Genomic DNA, 15,428 nt, shown 5'->3' on the forward strand with positions numbered 1-15,428 from the left:
TTGGGTGTTCTCAAGTGTAGGTGGCTATTTGTAGGCCATCCTTGTAGCTCCATCTGCTGTACAACACTTTGAGTCAAAACATTTTACAGTTTGTTCAACACCCTGTTCCTTTCTAGTTTGACAATGTTGTATTTGGAGTAACAGTTTAGGTGGCATGCGTGGTTCTGCACTTCTCACCTAGACTTGCAGATGAAGCTACAGTGGAAATAATCCTGAAATGAAGGTGGTGTTTAATTGCCTGCTTTTTGGCAGCAGCTTTGCCTCCAGCAGTTTGGGGTTTTCAGGAAATATTCTAGGAAAAAGTGGATGTACTTTTTGTGTGTTGTGGTAGGAACTTCTCATTCCTCAGAAGATGAGGACTTAAATTGCATCTCAAAGTTTTATAGCAGGAAACTATCATGAGATTGTCTGTTCATTAACTCGACTGTTTGTGGACTTCCACATCCACCACCAGTGCCAGTTTTTTCCCCTTTTTAACAGGGAATTAAGGGCTATGTCCCTGGCAGTTGCATTTCTGGGTTTTGTTTTGTTTGCTTTGTTTTTTTTTTTGTTCTAGTAGACAGCACCTTAAAACTTGGAGAAATAATTTTTTCTGAGATTTCTACTTACTGAGCTTATTTTATGTTCTAGTTTTATATTTTCCCCTTTCATGGTGTCGGTTATAGCAATTTTGCAATTCCCAGAAAAACTAATTGTAAATGTAGTTTTCCATTGGATCAATGAGACATAATCCATCTACTCCTGTGATCAGTCAGGGCCACCAGTGGGGATCTGTTGCTGGGGGTATAAAGGAAGAGCAGAGCAGCTGTTTTGATAGCAATGGATATCTGGGTTCACACTGGAGTTATGTGTAACTGTGCTCCCAATGTGGCAGTGCAGGGTGGGTTAGCAAAGCTGATTTTCCTCGGTCCTGTGCCTGAAACCACATTACCCAGTCAGACTGGCACGAGTGTGACAGCCAAAGGCTGCTGGTGGTTTTAAAGACAGTTACTGGTGCTGAGTGTTGGGTACAGGAAACTGAAGAGTGCTTCTGAAAAGTGAGTGCTGCATTCCCGTCTGCTTGTTATGGCAGGGCAAGGAAAGCTGCCTGTCTCATAAGCTTGCAGAGATTTTTCAATCTGCAAGTAGATTGAGAATTATTCACTGAGTGAATAGCTAAATAACTTGTCTTTAAAATGCAGTTCACCTCCTGAGTGTGATCATGGCATTTGTAAGCTGAACACTATGGAGGTTCAAGTGCAGTAGGATCTGAAAATGAGCTCCCTCTTGCTGCCAGGCTGTCATGCTGTGACACAGGTCGAGAGGTTTGTGCTCTTTTACAGACTCATCTTGACCCTGACCTTCTGTGTGTCCTTTGCATCTGTGCTGGAAGTTGATGCATTAACAGAATAAAGAGAAATGTCTGCCTCCTCTTGGTGCCAGCAGTGCAGTCAGCTGTGTCAGTACAGCACATTGCCTCAGAGAAAGTTTCCCCCAGCAGATGGCACATGGAATTTCTTTAATACCAGCACCTAAAGGCAGTAACAAAATATCTACATATATATATGTGTGTATGTGTGTTTATTTACACATTGCCCAGGCCAGCCCCACTGGTGTGAGCAAGAAGAGAGGCAAAGGAACATCCCTAGCTTGTGAGCAAGCTGAGTGTATTCTCGAAGCTTTTTTGAGCAAATATTCAAATGGGATACTCATCAGATAGTAAGATATGCAAAATGTTAATAATAATTAGAAGTAACATAATTTCTGCCTGAAAGTTAAGTAAAAATGCATATAATAAATTAGGCAAGAAAGTTGACAGGGAATTAGACAAGATAGCAGTAAACTTTATGTTTTTCATGCTCTGTTCTTGTTCTATGGGATACCAGTAGCAGGTTTACATTGTAGCATGATCAGAAGGGGCACCAAGAAATTATCTGAAATTATCTGGTCTGTATTCCTCTCAAAGCAGAATCGTATTCATCTGAGAATCTTGCTAAGTGTTTGTTATCAAAGGCTCTCATCACAGAGATCCTGTAATCTGTTCTAGTGCTTCCTTGTCCTTTATGATACAAATAGCTGACTGCCATCTGAATGGCTCAACTGCCGCCTCTCTTGTGATTTTGGGCCATTAAATCTTTCTTACTGGAACAGACTGACAGACATGAGGGTTCTGGGCAGGGTAAGTGGAAATGAGGAGGCGTAGATGGCCTGGCCTCCAGTGGTGTGTGCAGGGACAGAAGGATCCTGTAACACCCTCTGCAAATTGATGGTGTTGCAGCACAAAATAACAACTCTGGCCTCTCAGAGCCTGCAGCGTTCCTGTCTTGCTTGTGGCCTCTCCATCTCTCTGTCTGGTGACCTTCAGCTGCTCTGCCATGATAGCTGCTCCAGGATTCTCCCTGGAGCCTCCCACGGAGGTCCTTGAGCGCTGGGCAGGGTCTGACAGCTCCCATCTCTTGATTTTCTTGAGTGCATCCCTTATGAGCGCTTCCCTTTTACCTTCTTGACTGCATCCCTTATGAGTCCCAGCTCTGAGAAGTCACCTGGACAGGGAGAGGGTGCCCGTGTGCTGCTCACAGGAGAGGGACGGAGGTGACATTTCTCTTACTGGACTTTTGTAGCCAGGTCTTAGGTTTTGAAGAAAACCAAGGCTGTGAATGAGACGTCAGTTCTGTAAGATAAGAGTCCAGGCAGGGTTGGACATGCTTGCCATAGGTTCTGTTGTGGATGAGGTACATAATAATATTTATTACTGGGCTGGAGATTCAGGGGCAGCATTGAGCCTATTGGTGTAGCAGAACCAAGCAGCAATTGAGCAGAAGAGCTCGTTATGGGATTTGGGCTGCTTCAGTCCACTACTGTCCACAACAAAAACGTGTTTTGTCTAGGTCAGGCTTAAATGCTGGTGAAGGTTTGGGTTTTAAGTTGAGTTTGACATAACACTAAGTTTAATTTAAATTTCTAATCACAGATAGAAGACCAAAAGACTTTCTCAGTTGCTGCCTTTGCTAAATTAAGTATATCCTAAGTAACAATAAGGAAAGAACAGTGGGTCTTTGTGGAGCTGTAACAGTGCAGGCACAGACTCCCACCGCGGTCAGCTAAGAGGCTCCGCTGCGCTTCTCGCGGGTGCGCGATGGATGGAGGAACCAGGCTCCGCTACACGGTGACTCCCGGAGCAGGGGGCGCGGGCAGGCGGAGCGGGGGAGGCGGGCAGGGAGAGGAAGGAGGGCGGGCAGCCCTGGCCGAGGGACGCGGCCGCTCCGAGCCCCGCCGCCCCGGCCCCGCCATCCCTGGGGGTCCGGCCGGCCCCGCCCCTCCCCACGGGGGCGAGCCCCGGCCGCGCTCTCCCATTGGCCGCGGCTGGCGCGGGGCCGCGAGCGGCAGCGCTGATTGGCTGCGGCGCGCGGGGCGGGCGGGGCGCGGCGGGGCCGGTAGGACGCGGCCGGCCCAGCGCAGCGCACCCAGCGCAGCCCGGCGCGGCCGCCGCAGGACCCGCGCAGCCTGCACAGCCCGGTGAGCGCCCGCACCGTCCGCACCACCCGGTGAGCGCCCGAGCCCCGCGGGGACACGGACAGACCGCTGCCTTCGCCGCCCGCCGCTCCCGCCCGGCAGCGGGACTCCCCGCGGGGCCCCGTCTCCATCCCCGCGGGCGGCGGTGCCCGCGTTGCCAGGGCAGCCGCGCGTCCCCCGCCGCTCCCCGGTGCCCTTCGCCGGCTCCCCGGCCCGGCGCACCCTGCGGGCAACGGGCCGCGATCGCGGGGCATCCGCTGGCGGGCGGGGATCGCGGGGCCGGTGCCGCGCTGCCCGCTCGGGGGCCCTGCCCTGCCCTGCCGGACCCGAGCGCGGGGTGGATCCCGGCGGAGCCCGGCTGGGCCCGGGGGACCGAGGGGCCGGGAGGGTTCGTGGTTCCCCGCGCGTTCGGCCGCGGCGGGCGGCGGGTGTGGGATGCTCCGTGCTCCGGCAGCGGCACCCGCGGCGGGCGGGGGGCCCGGCACGGACCCGCGGCGGGGAAGGGGGAAAGGGAACCGGAGGGCACCAAAGAAAGCGGCCGCGTACCGGGGGGAGAACGGCGGTGCCTTTGCGGGGAGGGCGCCCTGGCTGAGGTGCTGCAGGCAGCTGAGTAATGGTGTTGGTGGAGGCCTGGTGCTGCACTTCAGCTGGGGTTCAGCCGGGCTTTTCAGTTTCCTGTTTTCCAGCTGGTGCTGGTGATGCAAAACCCAAGCAGGAGCCAAATCTCACGCTTTTGATACATCCTTAGCATCACTTCACTTGCAGCGCTTAAAGTGGCGCGGGGCTCTTCAGCCAGGGCTTTGCCCCTGCCTGGCTTGTGCCCTGTGGTTCTCCATCTCTGTTTATGAAATAAACAGAGAAGGAAATTATATATAAAGAAACTGAACTACTCTGAGAGGTTTCCAAGTAATTTTGTAATCAGTAATGAATGTTCAGGCTTACAAATACTGGATTTTGCCCTACAGTTCAAAGGCACAGTTGATGGATATGGGCTCTTAAAAGGGTCTTTGCTCTTACAGTTTGAAATAAGGAATTTGGTAAAGGTTGAAAGCCAACTGGTATAAAAGGAGGGTAATAGTAGGGTTACCTTCTGGAAGCTCTGCAGTAAGGAAATTACCTATTGAATCCTGTTATAATCTGGTTGTTGTGTTTTAAATTGAATTAGCAATTTTGCAGTGCTTGTTGCACTGGTTTTTTGTTGTAATTGTCTTTTCTGTAGTGTCAGTATTGGGCAAATTCTGTCTGGAGGCAGTTTGTCTTCTCTGACTGGAGTTACAAATGCAGACTTGGAGGTCACTGATTCAAATGCAGGATCACAGCTCACCATACTGAAGCACAGTGTATGCAAAGAAGGCTAACATCTGGATTTTGCAGTGTTTCTCATCTGTAGTGTTTAAAGCACTCCTCAAACATCACTGGTCTGGCTGTATAGATGGAAAAGCTGTTATTGTGCATTGTAATATTGTTATTACATACTGGGTAGCCTTGTGGACTGGGAATCAGTGCTCAGGTCTTCTGTGCCTGCAGTGTGTGTGTGGCTCCTTCTGGACACCCCGAGTGCAGAGGACAGTGATTCAGAGATCTGCAGATAAATGGGGACCTGAGTCAGTAATACGTATGTGGTGCTATCAGACAGGCTGACCTCTTGCAAATTACATGTGGGAAAATGTGATAAAACTGTTTTATTTGTCTTTCATTAGGCCTGTAGTCTTCTGAGGGATGACAGCCTTGGAGGCATACTGTACAGTGAGGTGTCTTGTGCATCCAAACACAAAGTAAAGTCAAATAAGTGGATAAAATTGGATATTTATACCCAGAGGCAGTAAGCAGGCACAGCATGCAAATAAACACCAAGCAGATCAGTAGGTGTCCTGCTGGCAGCTGTGCTGTCATTGGGAAAGGAGAACATCCTGATCCGGATTTTTTCAGAAGCAGGGAGGAATTCAGATTCTTGCCTGTCATGTCTGTGTTCATTCAAACACAGTTCTTGGGGGTCAAACCAGCAGCTTGGGGTTCTCAGGTGGTTCCCTTGCCCTGTCTGCATGGTGTGATGCTTAGCAGCCAAGTCTGAGAGCAGTTTATCCAGTGCCTTCCTTGCCCCGGGCACGCTGGGCAGCAGCCCAGCTCTATCTCTCTGCCTGCGTGGGCAGGTGCAGCTGCACAGGCACCGCTCCTGCCCTGGCAGTGCAGAGTCTTCCTCTGGGTCTGTGTTCTGAGGGTTGGGCCTCAATTAAAACAGCTCAGATCTTGTCATGATGTACCTGTGCTGCTGCTTAGCCTCATAATTTCAGGAATTATTAGGGTTCGCAGGATTAGAGTTCACAGCTGCTCCAAGGCAAATTGGATCTGGTTCTTGGCTTGCTAGCTCTGTTTCATGGATTCTAGGATTGAGAGTCCATTCTAGAAACACTGCTAAATTTTTTTGTGTGTTTCAATTACAAATTAAATTCCCTTTCTTTCTTACCCAAATGAAAGCAGCTTGTGGAAGTGTCTCAGGAGAGAATGCTGTTGAGTGGCAGTGTGTGTAGGTGCTGTATGAACAGGGTGGCACTCACTGCTGTGTCTATTGTAAAGATGCAGCTGGGTTGGATCTTTAAATCTTACTGGATTGGCTGTATACCAAAAACTTTAAATCTAATGGGGACTCTGAACTTGGATGAATCTCCTTTGCTTTTGGTTTTGCCTTTGTCAGAGGGAGCAGGGAGGAGAATAGATCTTGAGTAATTCTCAGATTTCATGTAAGACCTTTCTCATTATTGTTTTCAAATACATTTTTGTTCCTCCTTGTATGTTGCACTTTGTCCTTCTGTGTGCACCACTTTTGTTCAAGCAGGCTTTTCCAGTAGTGCCTGTTCTCCTTTTGCAGTTCTTTTTAAGCTCTTAAGAGTTTTTCAGGCATAGTGATAAGTCTGAATCAAACAGGGAGGTGTCTTATCCCATTTGAAAGAATAAGGAACATGAAAGAGCTGGGTTCCGTCAGAAGGAAAGCAGCTGGTGCTGGTGTGTAGGGAGCTGTGAAAGTACAGGTAAATAATGCAAAAATGGCACATCAGGAGCAGTGAAACTTAAAGACCAAGAATCCACTACATAGATAATTATCACTGTGGGCCCATTGCCTGTGGAAGGTTGGATGTGCTTTAAAAGTTATGTAACAGATTTATCTTTCCAGGGGCTGAAAATACCCTATTCTTCTTAGAGATGGATCTGCTTTCAAATTTTTCTTTATGTATAGAAGTTGCCTTAGGGGTCAGACCTGCTACCAACTAAAAGTAGATAATTCTTCCAGCCACTGTTTTGTGGCTTGAAAACCACCTCTGTCCCCTCTTAGTTTTCTGAATGTTGTGATCGTGGTCCTGTTGCCTGAAATGACAGCTATGGCCCAGGAAAACAGAGAAAGTGATGTTTTCATAGCCATATGGTGTTTGTGCAAAAATAACAGTATTCTGGGGGTTTTCCAAAGCAAGCAAAGTGTCTAAAACAGAGAATATTGTTGTAAACTATTTCTGTGACTTTCTGATCTGTGGGAGTAAGGTTCTCTAGTGTATCCTTGTATGAGATTGCTTGTCTTTTCTTTCACAAATTATTCGACTCTTCATTTTCCATATTTAGCCAGTATTAGAAATTCAGCAGAAAAATGAGGTAGGAATCTTGCTTAAGTGTTGCAGCTCTTGGCTGTGTGGAAGAAGCAGCTTCTCTCTCTTGCTGCCCAGTCAAGGTACATCTGCTTGCAGAAGGGAGGATATTTTTGAGGGTATGATTTTCTTGCTGAAAAGAAATCCCACTTTTTGCAGCATGGAGTTTAGTTGGCTTTTCCTAGTTTGTGCATTTGGAGTATTTTGAATTTTGTGTGTGACAGCTTCTACAGCCATAAATTCTGTTGTGGAAATGGATGCATGTCCAGCAAGGGCAGTAATGATTTTATGGCTCCAGCAAGGAGCTGATCTCATGAAGTGCCTTTGTGAAGGGTGAGGGTTGGGCACCTGCAGTGTCCAGCACACAGGTCTGCCCTAGTGATGCACTCAACTTTTATAAAATAAAAACTGTGCTGTCCTGTTTGATGTGAGAAAGCACCGAAGTCACTCAGCTAAAAGTGCTGCCTTTAGTAAGTGAATGCTGTCAGCTTGAAGAAATGTGAACTTAGTTTTTCACACTTAATTCCTCTTTTTAGTGTCTTCTGCCATTATTTCAGTGAACCTCTCCCAGTTTTTATGCAGGAGATAAAGTATTTGTGTAGTAAGTGCTTGTGTTGTATCAAACTCCTGCTTGGGGCTCTGGCTGAAAGGCAGTGTGCTGTAGAATTTCTGTGGCAAGGTGCAAGGCACTTGGAAAGCAATAAAGCTTCAGACTTGGTGAGTTTCCCATTTACAATTTGTAATTTTCCTGAAATGCAACTTGGCATTGGCAGGGAGTGTTTACCTTCTTGTGACTCTTGGGAAACCTGGCAGTTTAAACACTGACATCTAGTTCTGCTGGTGTTCCTGGGGGATGTTCTGTAAAAAGTCAGCATGTCTCAAATACCCTCCAGGTGACAGGATGAAGTGCCAAACTTACTGGTTTAGCTGTGTAGTTGTAATTCTGGGAGTAGAAAAAACTTCTAAACCTATCTTCAGCTTTCCCTTATCTCAAACACTTAAAGAGATTCCTTATCCCAGCAGGAATTAACCTTGCTCTCTCCAAACAAAGTTCAATTTTAATTTTACAAATGAAAATACATTGCTTTGCAGCTGTTCTGCCGATATATAATTTTGTTTTACGTAGAAATTTTTTAGCCATGGCCTCAAAATGCCTAAAGTTTGAAACCTGGTGAGTTCAAGTACCTTGAAAATTGTCTGGATAACAGAGAAATTGGGCAATCCTGACCTGGCACCTGCTGGAATACAGTGATCCAATTTAACCCTGGCCTGTTTGGGTTGTGCCAATGTGCCTTTTCCAGGGTGTGGGCAGCTGGTGGAACCCAGACTGTTTGGGAATGCATCCCTGGGATGTCCTCCCAGGCAGAAATCTGTTCCTTTTCTCAGGAGGGGGCTGCTGTGTGGGAGAAGCCTGTAAATGCCTCCTTTGGCTTCTGGTGCATTTGTATTCTGTGCTGGCTCCCTTGGGGTGCCTTTGCTGGGTCAGTGGGGAGCTTTGGGTTCAGGTTCCTGTGTCAGTCTGCTCTCTGTTCCCCACAGACCATGTCACTGTCCTGGCTGTATGGGCCATGTTTGGGACCATGGGTGAGCCTGGAATTGGGATCAGAGCTTCTCTCATGTATTTCCTTTCATCTCTTCTGCCATCTGCACATCAGGAGCACCACATTTCCTCTCCTTTCAGCCTGCCCACAGTGTCAGTGCTCTCTCCATTTCCACTGCTCTTCCAGCCCTTGTGTTTATGGTGTCTCAGACCTGTTTTAAGAGCTTTTAGTCCTACCTGTCAGCTCTAAAAGCAGATGCTTCTGCCTAGAGGACCATTATATCTCTGCAGGAGACATGGCAGAACATGCACTGTCCTGCTGGGGGAAGGAGCTCTGTGTGGAGAGGGAAGCAGCAGGGGATGGGGTGAGCTGAGGGGAGCAGTGGGAGAGGTGTTGCCCTGCCTGTGGTGTCAGTGGACAGCTCAGCCTGGATACACAGCCTGCCTGTAGGTGGAATAGTTACAGGACTTTGGTTTCATCACTGATTTCTCACAGAACAGAATGGAGAGAAGACACATAAATTAGTGATGATGTTTTTGTGGTGTCCTATTTCTGATGTTTGGCTCAATTTTAAAGCATCCAGATTCCATCAGTAAGCCTTGCACAGGGCAGCAAGTTCCTCATAGAAATTTCTAACCCAGTGCTGGCTGATTTCATGGTGGCTTTGTTGCTTGTACTCTCAATATAAATCACCCCTTCCTCTTCCTCTTTCCTCCCAGCAAATGAACAACCCTACAGACTTTTTTCACAGGAGATACCACCTCCTGCCCTTCCAGGCCTTTTCCTTTCTGAATGAGGTCGTGCAGGAATACAGGCTTCAGAAGCCACTGAGGAAAACAGGAAATGAAAATTAGTTTGCAGGGAAAGGAAAGAATAATATCCCTCATTTGTATTTGTAACTCATCAAGCTCAATTTTGATTAAAGACTTTGAATATCACCACAGCATTCCAATTTTGGCTTCCTCTTTTAGTGAAGGATGAAATGCGGAGGTTTTTGGCAGCATCTCTTGACAACAAACACAACAGAAATCAACTCACATGTTTTAATTGGTCTGGCAGTTCTACAGAAGTGGGCATAAGTAACATAAATACAATGAAAATTAAGTATTTTAAATAAACTTGGTGTAACCTGATAGCAGTGATATTTTCTGTTTGTATTATGTTTCCTCTCAGTTTGTCTGTCAGGTTCCTTCTCAAATAATGGGAACCAGCCATCTTGTTCTTCTCTGTTTAATCTCTTTCCACATCTCTCAGGAATTACACATTTTTTTGCAAGGTTCTTGCTTCATATTGATGTTGTGATGTTCACAAAAAAAAATTAGGACCCTGGGAGCAAGATGGAGGTAGTAAGTTTGTACTGAAGCATTATTAACAGCTCTCACTGTATATATCTGATTATATAAATGATTGCCTCAGTGGGAATTAGAGAACATGACAGGTAAAAAAAAGCTGTTAGAAACCAAACCAAACTGCTCTGGAAAGATTTCAGGCATAAGATCTTTATGGCAACAGGCCAGAGGGTAATCCTGCCACAGGGGGCTGTGGCCAGGCTGAAAGCCATGACTTCTGCATCCTTAACAGCTGCATCTCTTCAGGCAAAACTGAGCACACTGAGACTCCTGTGGCAGGTGTGAGAGATGGGATTTACCTGTGTGGACTGAGCTGTGGGTGTGAGGGATGGGATTTACCTGTGTGGACCATGCTGTGGGTGTGAGGGATGGGATTTACCTTTATATGGACTGAGCTGTGGGTGTGAGGGATGGGATTTACCTGTGTGGACTGAGCTGCGGGTGTGAGGGATGGGATTTACCTGTATGGACTGAGCTGTGGTGAGGGATGGATTTACCTGTTGGACTCCAGGTGTGAGGGATGGGATTTACCTTTATATGGACTGAGCTGTGGGTGTGAGGGATGGAATTTACCTGTGTGGACTGAGCTGCAGGTGTGAGGGATGGGATTTACCTGTATGGACTGAGCTGTGAGTGTGAGGGATGGGATTTACCTGTATGAGCTCAGCTCCAGGTGTAAGGGATGGGATTTACCTGCATGGACCATGCTGTGGGTGTGAGGGATGGGATTTACCTGCATGGACTGAGCTGCCATTCCCTATCATGTTGTTCCCTCTCAGCTCCAGTATAAAGCAAGCCCTGTTTTTTGCTCCACAGCTATTGCTGCAATGCAGCTTCCTGGAGAGAGAAATAGGATTACACAATCAGAGTGTGCTGGTGGAGGTAGGAAAGCAGAGGATGAGCTGGGCTCGGATGAACTCCACATTCCTTGTTTGCGGGGTGGTTTTACCAGGTAATGGATCTACAGGGGAGCAGGTCTCTGTTTGTTCTGTGGTTTGGGCACTGGGTGTTGGAAGGGGCTGCTGGAATATGAGATGCTTCTGCCTTGGCTGTTGTGAGCAGCAGCTGAAGCAAAGCACAGAGAGAGCTGGTTTGTGTTACAAGGGGAGGGAGCAGAGGCAAGTGGAGACAATGACAAGCAGTGCAAGGGGCTGGATTCATGTTATAGGGCCTTTACTGATTGCAGCAATCTGTGCATTGCAGTAACTATCACTGACAAATCTTGTGCTTTTCTTCTTACAATAATGAAATTCAAATGTCATTTCCTTTTAGCAGTAACAGGAGACTGCTTGCCTAATTTTTCATCAGTAATTTTTTTTTCCTTTGGCCAAGAAGGTGATTGGAAAACACCTCTTGCTTCTGATGCAGGCTGTAGGATTCCTGCTGTTCATTTATCCATAAAAATTGGACCATTACCTGATTGTGTATCAGTTTAGGGTTTGTTGTTTTGCTTCTCTGTAGATTTTTGTCTAGTAGGATTTGGTTCAATCAAAATGAATTTTAGGACAGACTGTGGCCATGGGTGCCATGGGTAGGTGATGTTTCAACACGGAGTCAGCTATGGTGGCTCCTCAGGGTGGACTTCTTGTTCTTCACACTGCCTGGCTCTTTCCTTTCATTGTTTTGCTCTGAGCTGAACTTGTGACTCCACTGGACACCAGAAGGGTTTGCTGATTTTTCTGCCTCAAATTAGGAATATCTCTGGTGTGGATGGGAGACTGAATGATGGGAATAGGAAAGCTAGCTCAAAGTGAGGCTCTTCAGAAAACAAGCTCAGAAGGTGCTACTACCCTACAAATCCAAGGCTGGTTGTATCATTTTGGGATGCAACACTTGCATAAAGTATCCTTTTTTCCCAAAAAATATGCAGAGAAAATAAGTTTCCAGAGTGATGTGATTAATGTTAGGAAATGGCTCACAGCTTCTCTTTTGCTGTTCCAAATGGGAAAGAGAAGAGAAAGGAACTGTTTGTTATATCTGGTCAAAATCCACATGCAGCCTTGCATAACTGATCCTCTGCTCTGCCTGGTGGAGCAAGATTAGCAGGCTTGCAGCTACATTCCTCTCATCTCTTGTGAAACTGCAGCCTCTGGATATCGTTGATTTATTGTCACTGGTTAACAGCAGAGGGGGAGAAGGGGCAGCTTGAGATGATACTGGCACTAACCAAGCATGTGATGGATCTTCTGTGACAAATTACCTGATTACTGATAAATCCTGCAGTTGCATCCATTTGGTGAAACCCTGATTTTATGAAGGAGAAGGGAAATTTGCTGTTGTTAATTTCCTGAGCTTCTGTGACAGTGCCCTCTTGAGAGAGGTTAAGTACCAGTGAGGGCAGCACTCTAAAGGGAACCTCCCTGTCCCATTGTGCTCATGATGCCCTTATTTTTTAAGCTACCCTTAGGAAGATAAACACCTCCCACAAAAGGTTTTTGTTAAATAAATAAACAAGCTGTTCAACCCAACTACTACCTACTCCATACTGATTGTACTCATCCTGATTTGTTATCCTGGATTTTCCCACTGTACATGCAGCCTCTCTTAACATCACAGTAATACAAGGCATCCTTCATTAGTTTCATGATTCTGGGTCCCTCTTCTCTTACCCCAGCAAGTAAACTTTACTTGCTTAACCTGTATTAGCACTTCTATAAAGATTTGTCCAAATCTCTATGGAAGTTTTCCCAAAACTGATCAACTTTTTAACTACCTGAATGTGGTGCATAGAATGTCCACTTGGATGTGCCAGGCTGAAGAGCGGAGCCCAGTTTCTTGTGGGTGTCAGTGTTACCATGAGAGCCTTCACCAGTGAGTTGAGCCATTTGCACACTTAGTAAGCTCCAATTTATCTCCTCAAATTCCTATGCAGGTATTTAGTACCTGTGTGATAAAGCAGCAGATTCATTAGTTTGGTTAAACAGGCAGTGAATAAGCACAGTTCATGCAGCGGCCTTGTGGATTTTTCCCTAGTGGGTAACTTTCAGGTTTTGATCACCAGAGACTCTTCCAGTTCCCAGTTTTTCTACCTTGCCTTTAATTCAGCAGAGTTCTTTGGCTCATTCCCAACTCTACTTTTGTGAATGGGCCCAGAGAAGTAAAAGGGACCACTAGAGAAACATGTATCTTGCTGAATCAGATTGGCACTAGTTTCTTTCTCCATCTGGAGCCCAAAAATAATGTTCTAAACATACTAGGGAATTTAGTAACAGTCTTTTTAACACTGTGTACTTATCTGTGTTTCCTGAACTGTTTTGAAAACTCCCCAACTGCTGTTCCTTTTTACCTATTGCCTGAATAAACAGGAAATAACAAGACTTCTTAATAGCAGAATTTTCATAGTAATTGTGCTTAATTCCTATATTGCTTTCCTTCTGAATGTGAAGTTGTCAGGTTTAATGGGAATGAAAGCAGCTGACACCTGAAGAACAGAGGGGTGATCCCCCTGTGCCTGGGTCAGTGGTATTACAGCAGTTACTGATTAGTGAGGAGTGCAGGGGCAGGTCAGCTGTGCCCTGCACACATGCAACCTCTGACTCTTTCAAGCTCAACATCTGCCCACCAAATGAAATCCCTGCAGTTAGTGGTATTGATTGTGCTGAATTCCACTCTGTTCATGAGCCTTTTAACTTCTTTCACAAAAGAAAAGCTGCCTCTGTGCACAAAGTGTAAAGTTACTGGATGTGCTCGGGTAGGAAGCAGCCTTCTGGCCAGCCACAGGCTGGAAAGCTGCAGTGTGCTGGCTTTCCCACAAAGCTAAGCAATCCCAGTTGTCCTTTTTATTTTGATTTGCCCTTCATGGTAATCCTCTTCGGCCAAATACGATCCTTATCCTACTGCAAATGGTTAGCTCAGATTTTTGTAATTAACTTGGTGTCACCATTAATATAGTCTTACTTTGTTTCCTTCCAACTGTACTGAAATACTTTTTAATATATTTTAAGGTGAACCTAGTGATTACTGCTCACAGTACTTAAAAGTTGATCTGACACTCCTGTTTGTGCTACATTCCTTCTCCAAACACAACAAACCCTTAGGAGAGGCATTGCTTTCCCTCTCCATGCAGGTTTGGGGTCCTGAGACCCTGCTGTTGAGTCTTGTGCACCTCTGTTTTTTGAAGGAGGACTAAGACTTGGTGCATGTATCCTGCATGCTTTGCTCTCTGCATTGTGATGCTCATGTGTTTTGTCCCCATTTCTTGCAGATGTGTGTGACATTTAGGATTTTGACATCTTGTCTCTACCCTGGAGCTGCTGTTTCTGAGTGCTGAATTCTCCTCAAGTACTGTAGCTGTGTTGTTTGAAATGCTTTGTTTTTCTTAACAAAGTGTAGCAGAATCTTTCTAGGGTGTGAGGCAGGGGTTAAGGAGGGCTGTGGAGCTGCTTCTGGAGGAATTTGCCATCATTTGCAGTGAAATGGGCTGGTAACATAGTAACATTCCAATATTTTCCATAAAAACAAAACATCTTTGATGCTAACCATGTGCTTTTATTTGATGTTGTGGACCAGCCTGGCCAGAATCTGATCCCTGTTTTGTTTTGTATCATCATTGTGTATTTCAGAAGGATGTTTGTAGCATTGATACAGAGAAATATACAAACAGTTGGTTCTGCTGAAGCTGGAGATTACTTTCTAGCAGTGAAGGATTGTGTACTGAGTGAATCTTCCTTTGACAACTGCAAATCAGAGCAGAACATGAACTTAGTGCAGGTGGTTGGCCACATCTTTCCAATAACAGACTGTTTAAACAGATTTCTTTACCAATATTCTCTTGATTAAATCAAATGCAAATCCGTGGGGTTTTGGTTACAGCTCCCACTTTTGTGAACTGCATGTTTTTAATACATCTTAAATAAATTTTTAATAGTTATAGTTATGTCAAACCAAGTTTTTTGCCCTGCAACAGGACTTAAATAGTCATTGTCATCCTCTTTGTGCATGCAGCCTGCCAGGCAGGGTAATTGTGGGTATGGAGGATGAAAGCAGCCATACAGAGCAACAAGAATTCAGGCGTTACTCAGGAAGAGGCAGTTTGGTGTTAAGGCATTTGATGCAAGGGTTAAAGCAAAAGAAATCCACTACAAATAAAAGTCTGCAAGGGAGCTGTTGTCTCTGCAGGATGGGTTTCCAAGCAGTTGGACACAACATGACTCAGCATGAAGGGGCTCAGTGCTGACTGGAGTCTCTACATGATGGTGCCATATAACTTGTTAGCACTTTGCAGCACCAAGTTCTTCTCATCCAGCATCATTTTGGTTAATGAGTTCAGCCTCACATCATCCAAGGAAACACTCAGCAGAGGCACAAGAACCTCAGTCTCCCTTAGGAGCTGTAATCCTGATTATTACTAGTAAGAAATCACTGACACAATTAATTGCTCTTGAATTCAGTGTTTTATACATGATGAGTCTAAG

The 15,428-nt window shown here is 45.9% G+C and overlaps 1 protein-coding gene across 3 annotated transcripts in view; it reads left to right on the forward strand.

Moving 5' to 3' along the window:
* The first annotated feature begins 3,402 nt into the window (after positions 1-3,402).
* Positions 3,403-15,428, forward strand: part of ABAT (4-aminobutyrate aminotransferase) — a 49,280-nt gene continuing 37,254 nt past the window's right edge. Inside the window, exon 1 of one of the 3 annotated variants that reach the window (XM_064726307.1) lies at positions 3,403-3,524. The gene's annotated coding sequence lies outside the window, so the exon portion shown is untranslated. Of the gene's footprint in view, positions 3,525-10,829; positions 10,967-15,428 lie in introns of those variants that run through there. The other 2 variants (XM_064726309.1, XM_064726308.1) reach the window with 2 other exon arrangements.

Source organism: Zonotrichia leucophrys, chromosome 14 (genome assembly GCF_028769735.1).
Source record: "Zonotrichia leucophrys gambelii isolate GWCS_2022_RI chromosome 14, RI_Zleu_2.0, whole genome shotgun sequence".
Taxonomy (NCBI): domain Eukaryota; kingdom Metazoa; phylum Chordata; class Aves; order Passeriformes; family Passerellidae; genus Zonotrichia; species Zonotrichia leucophrys.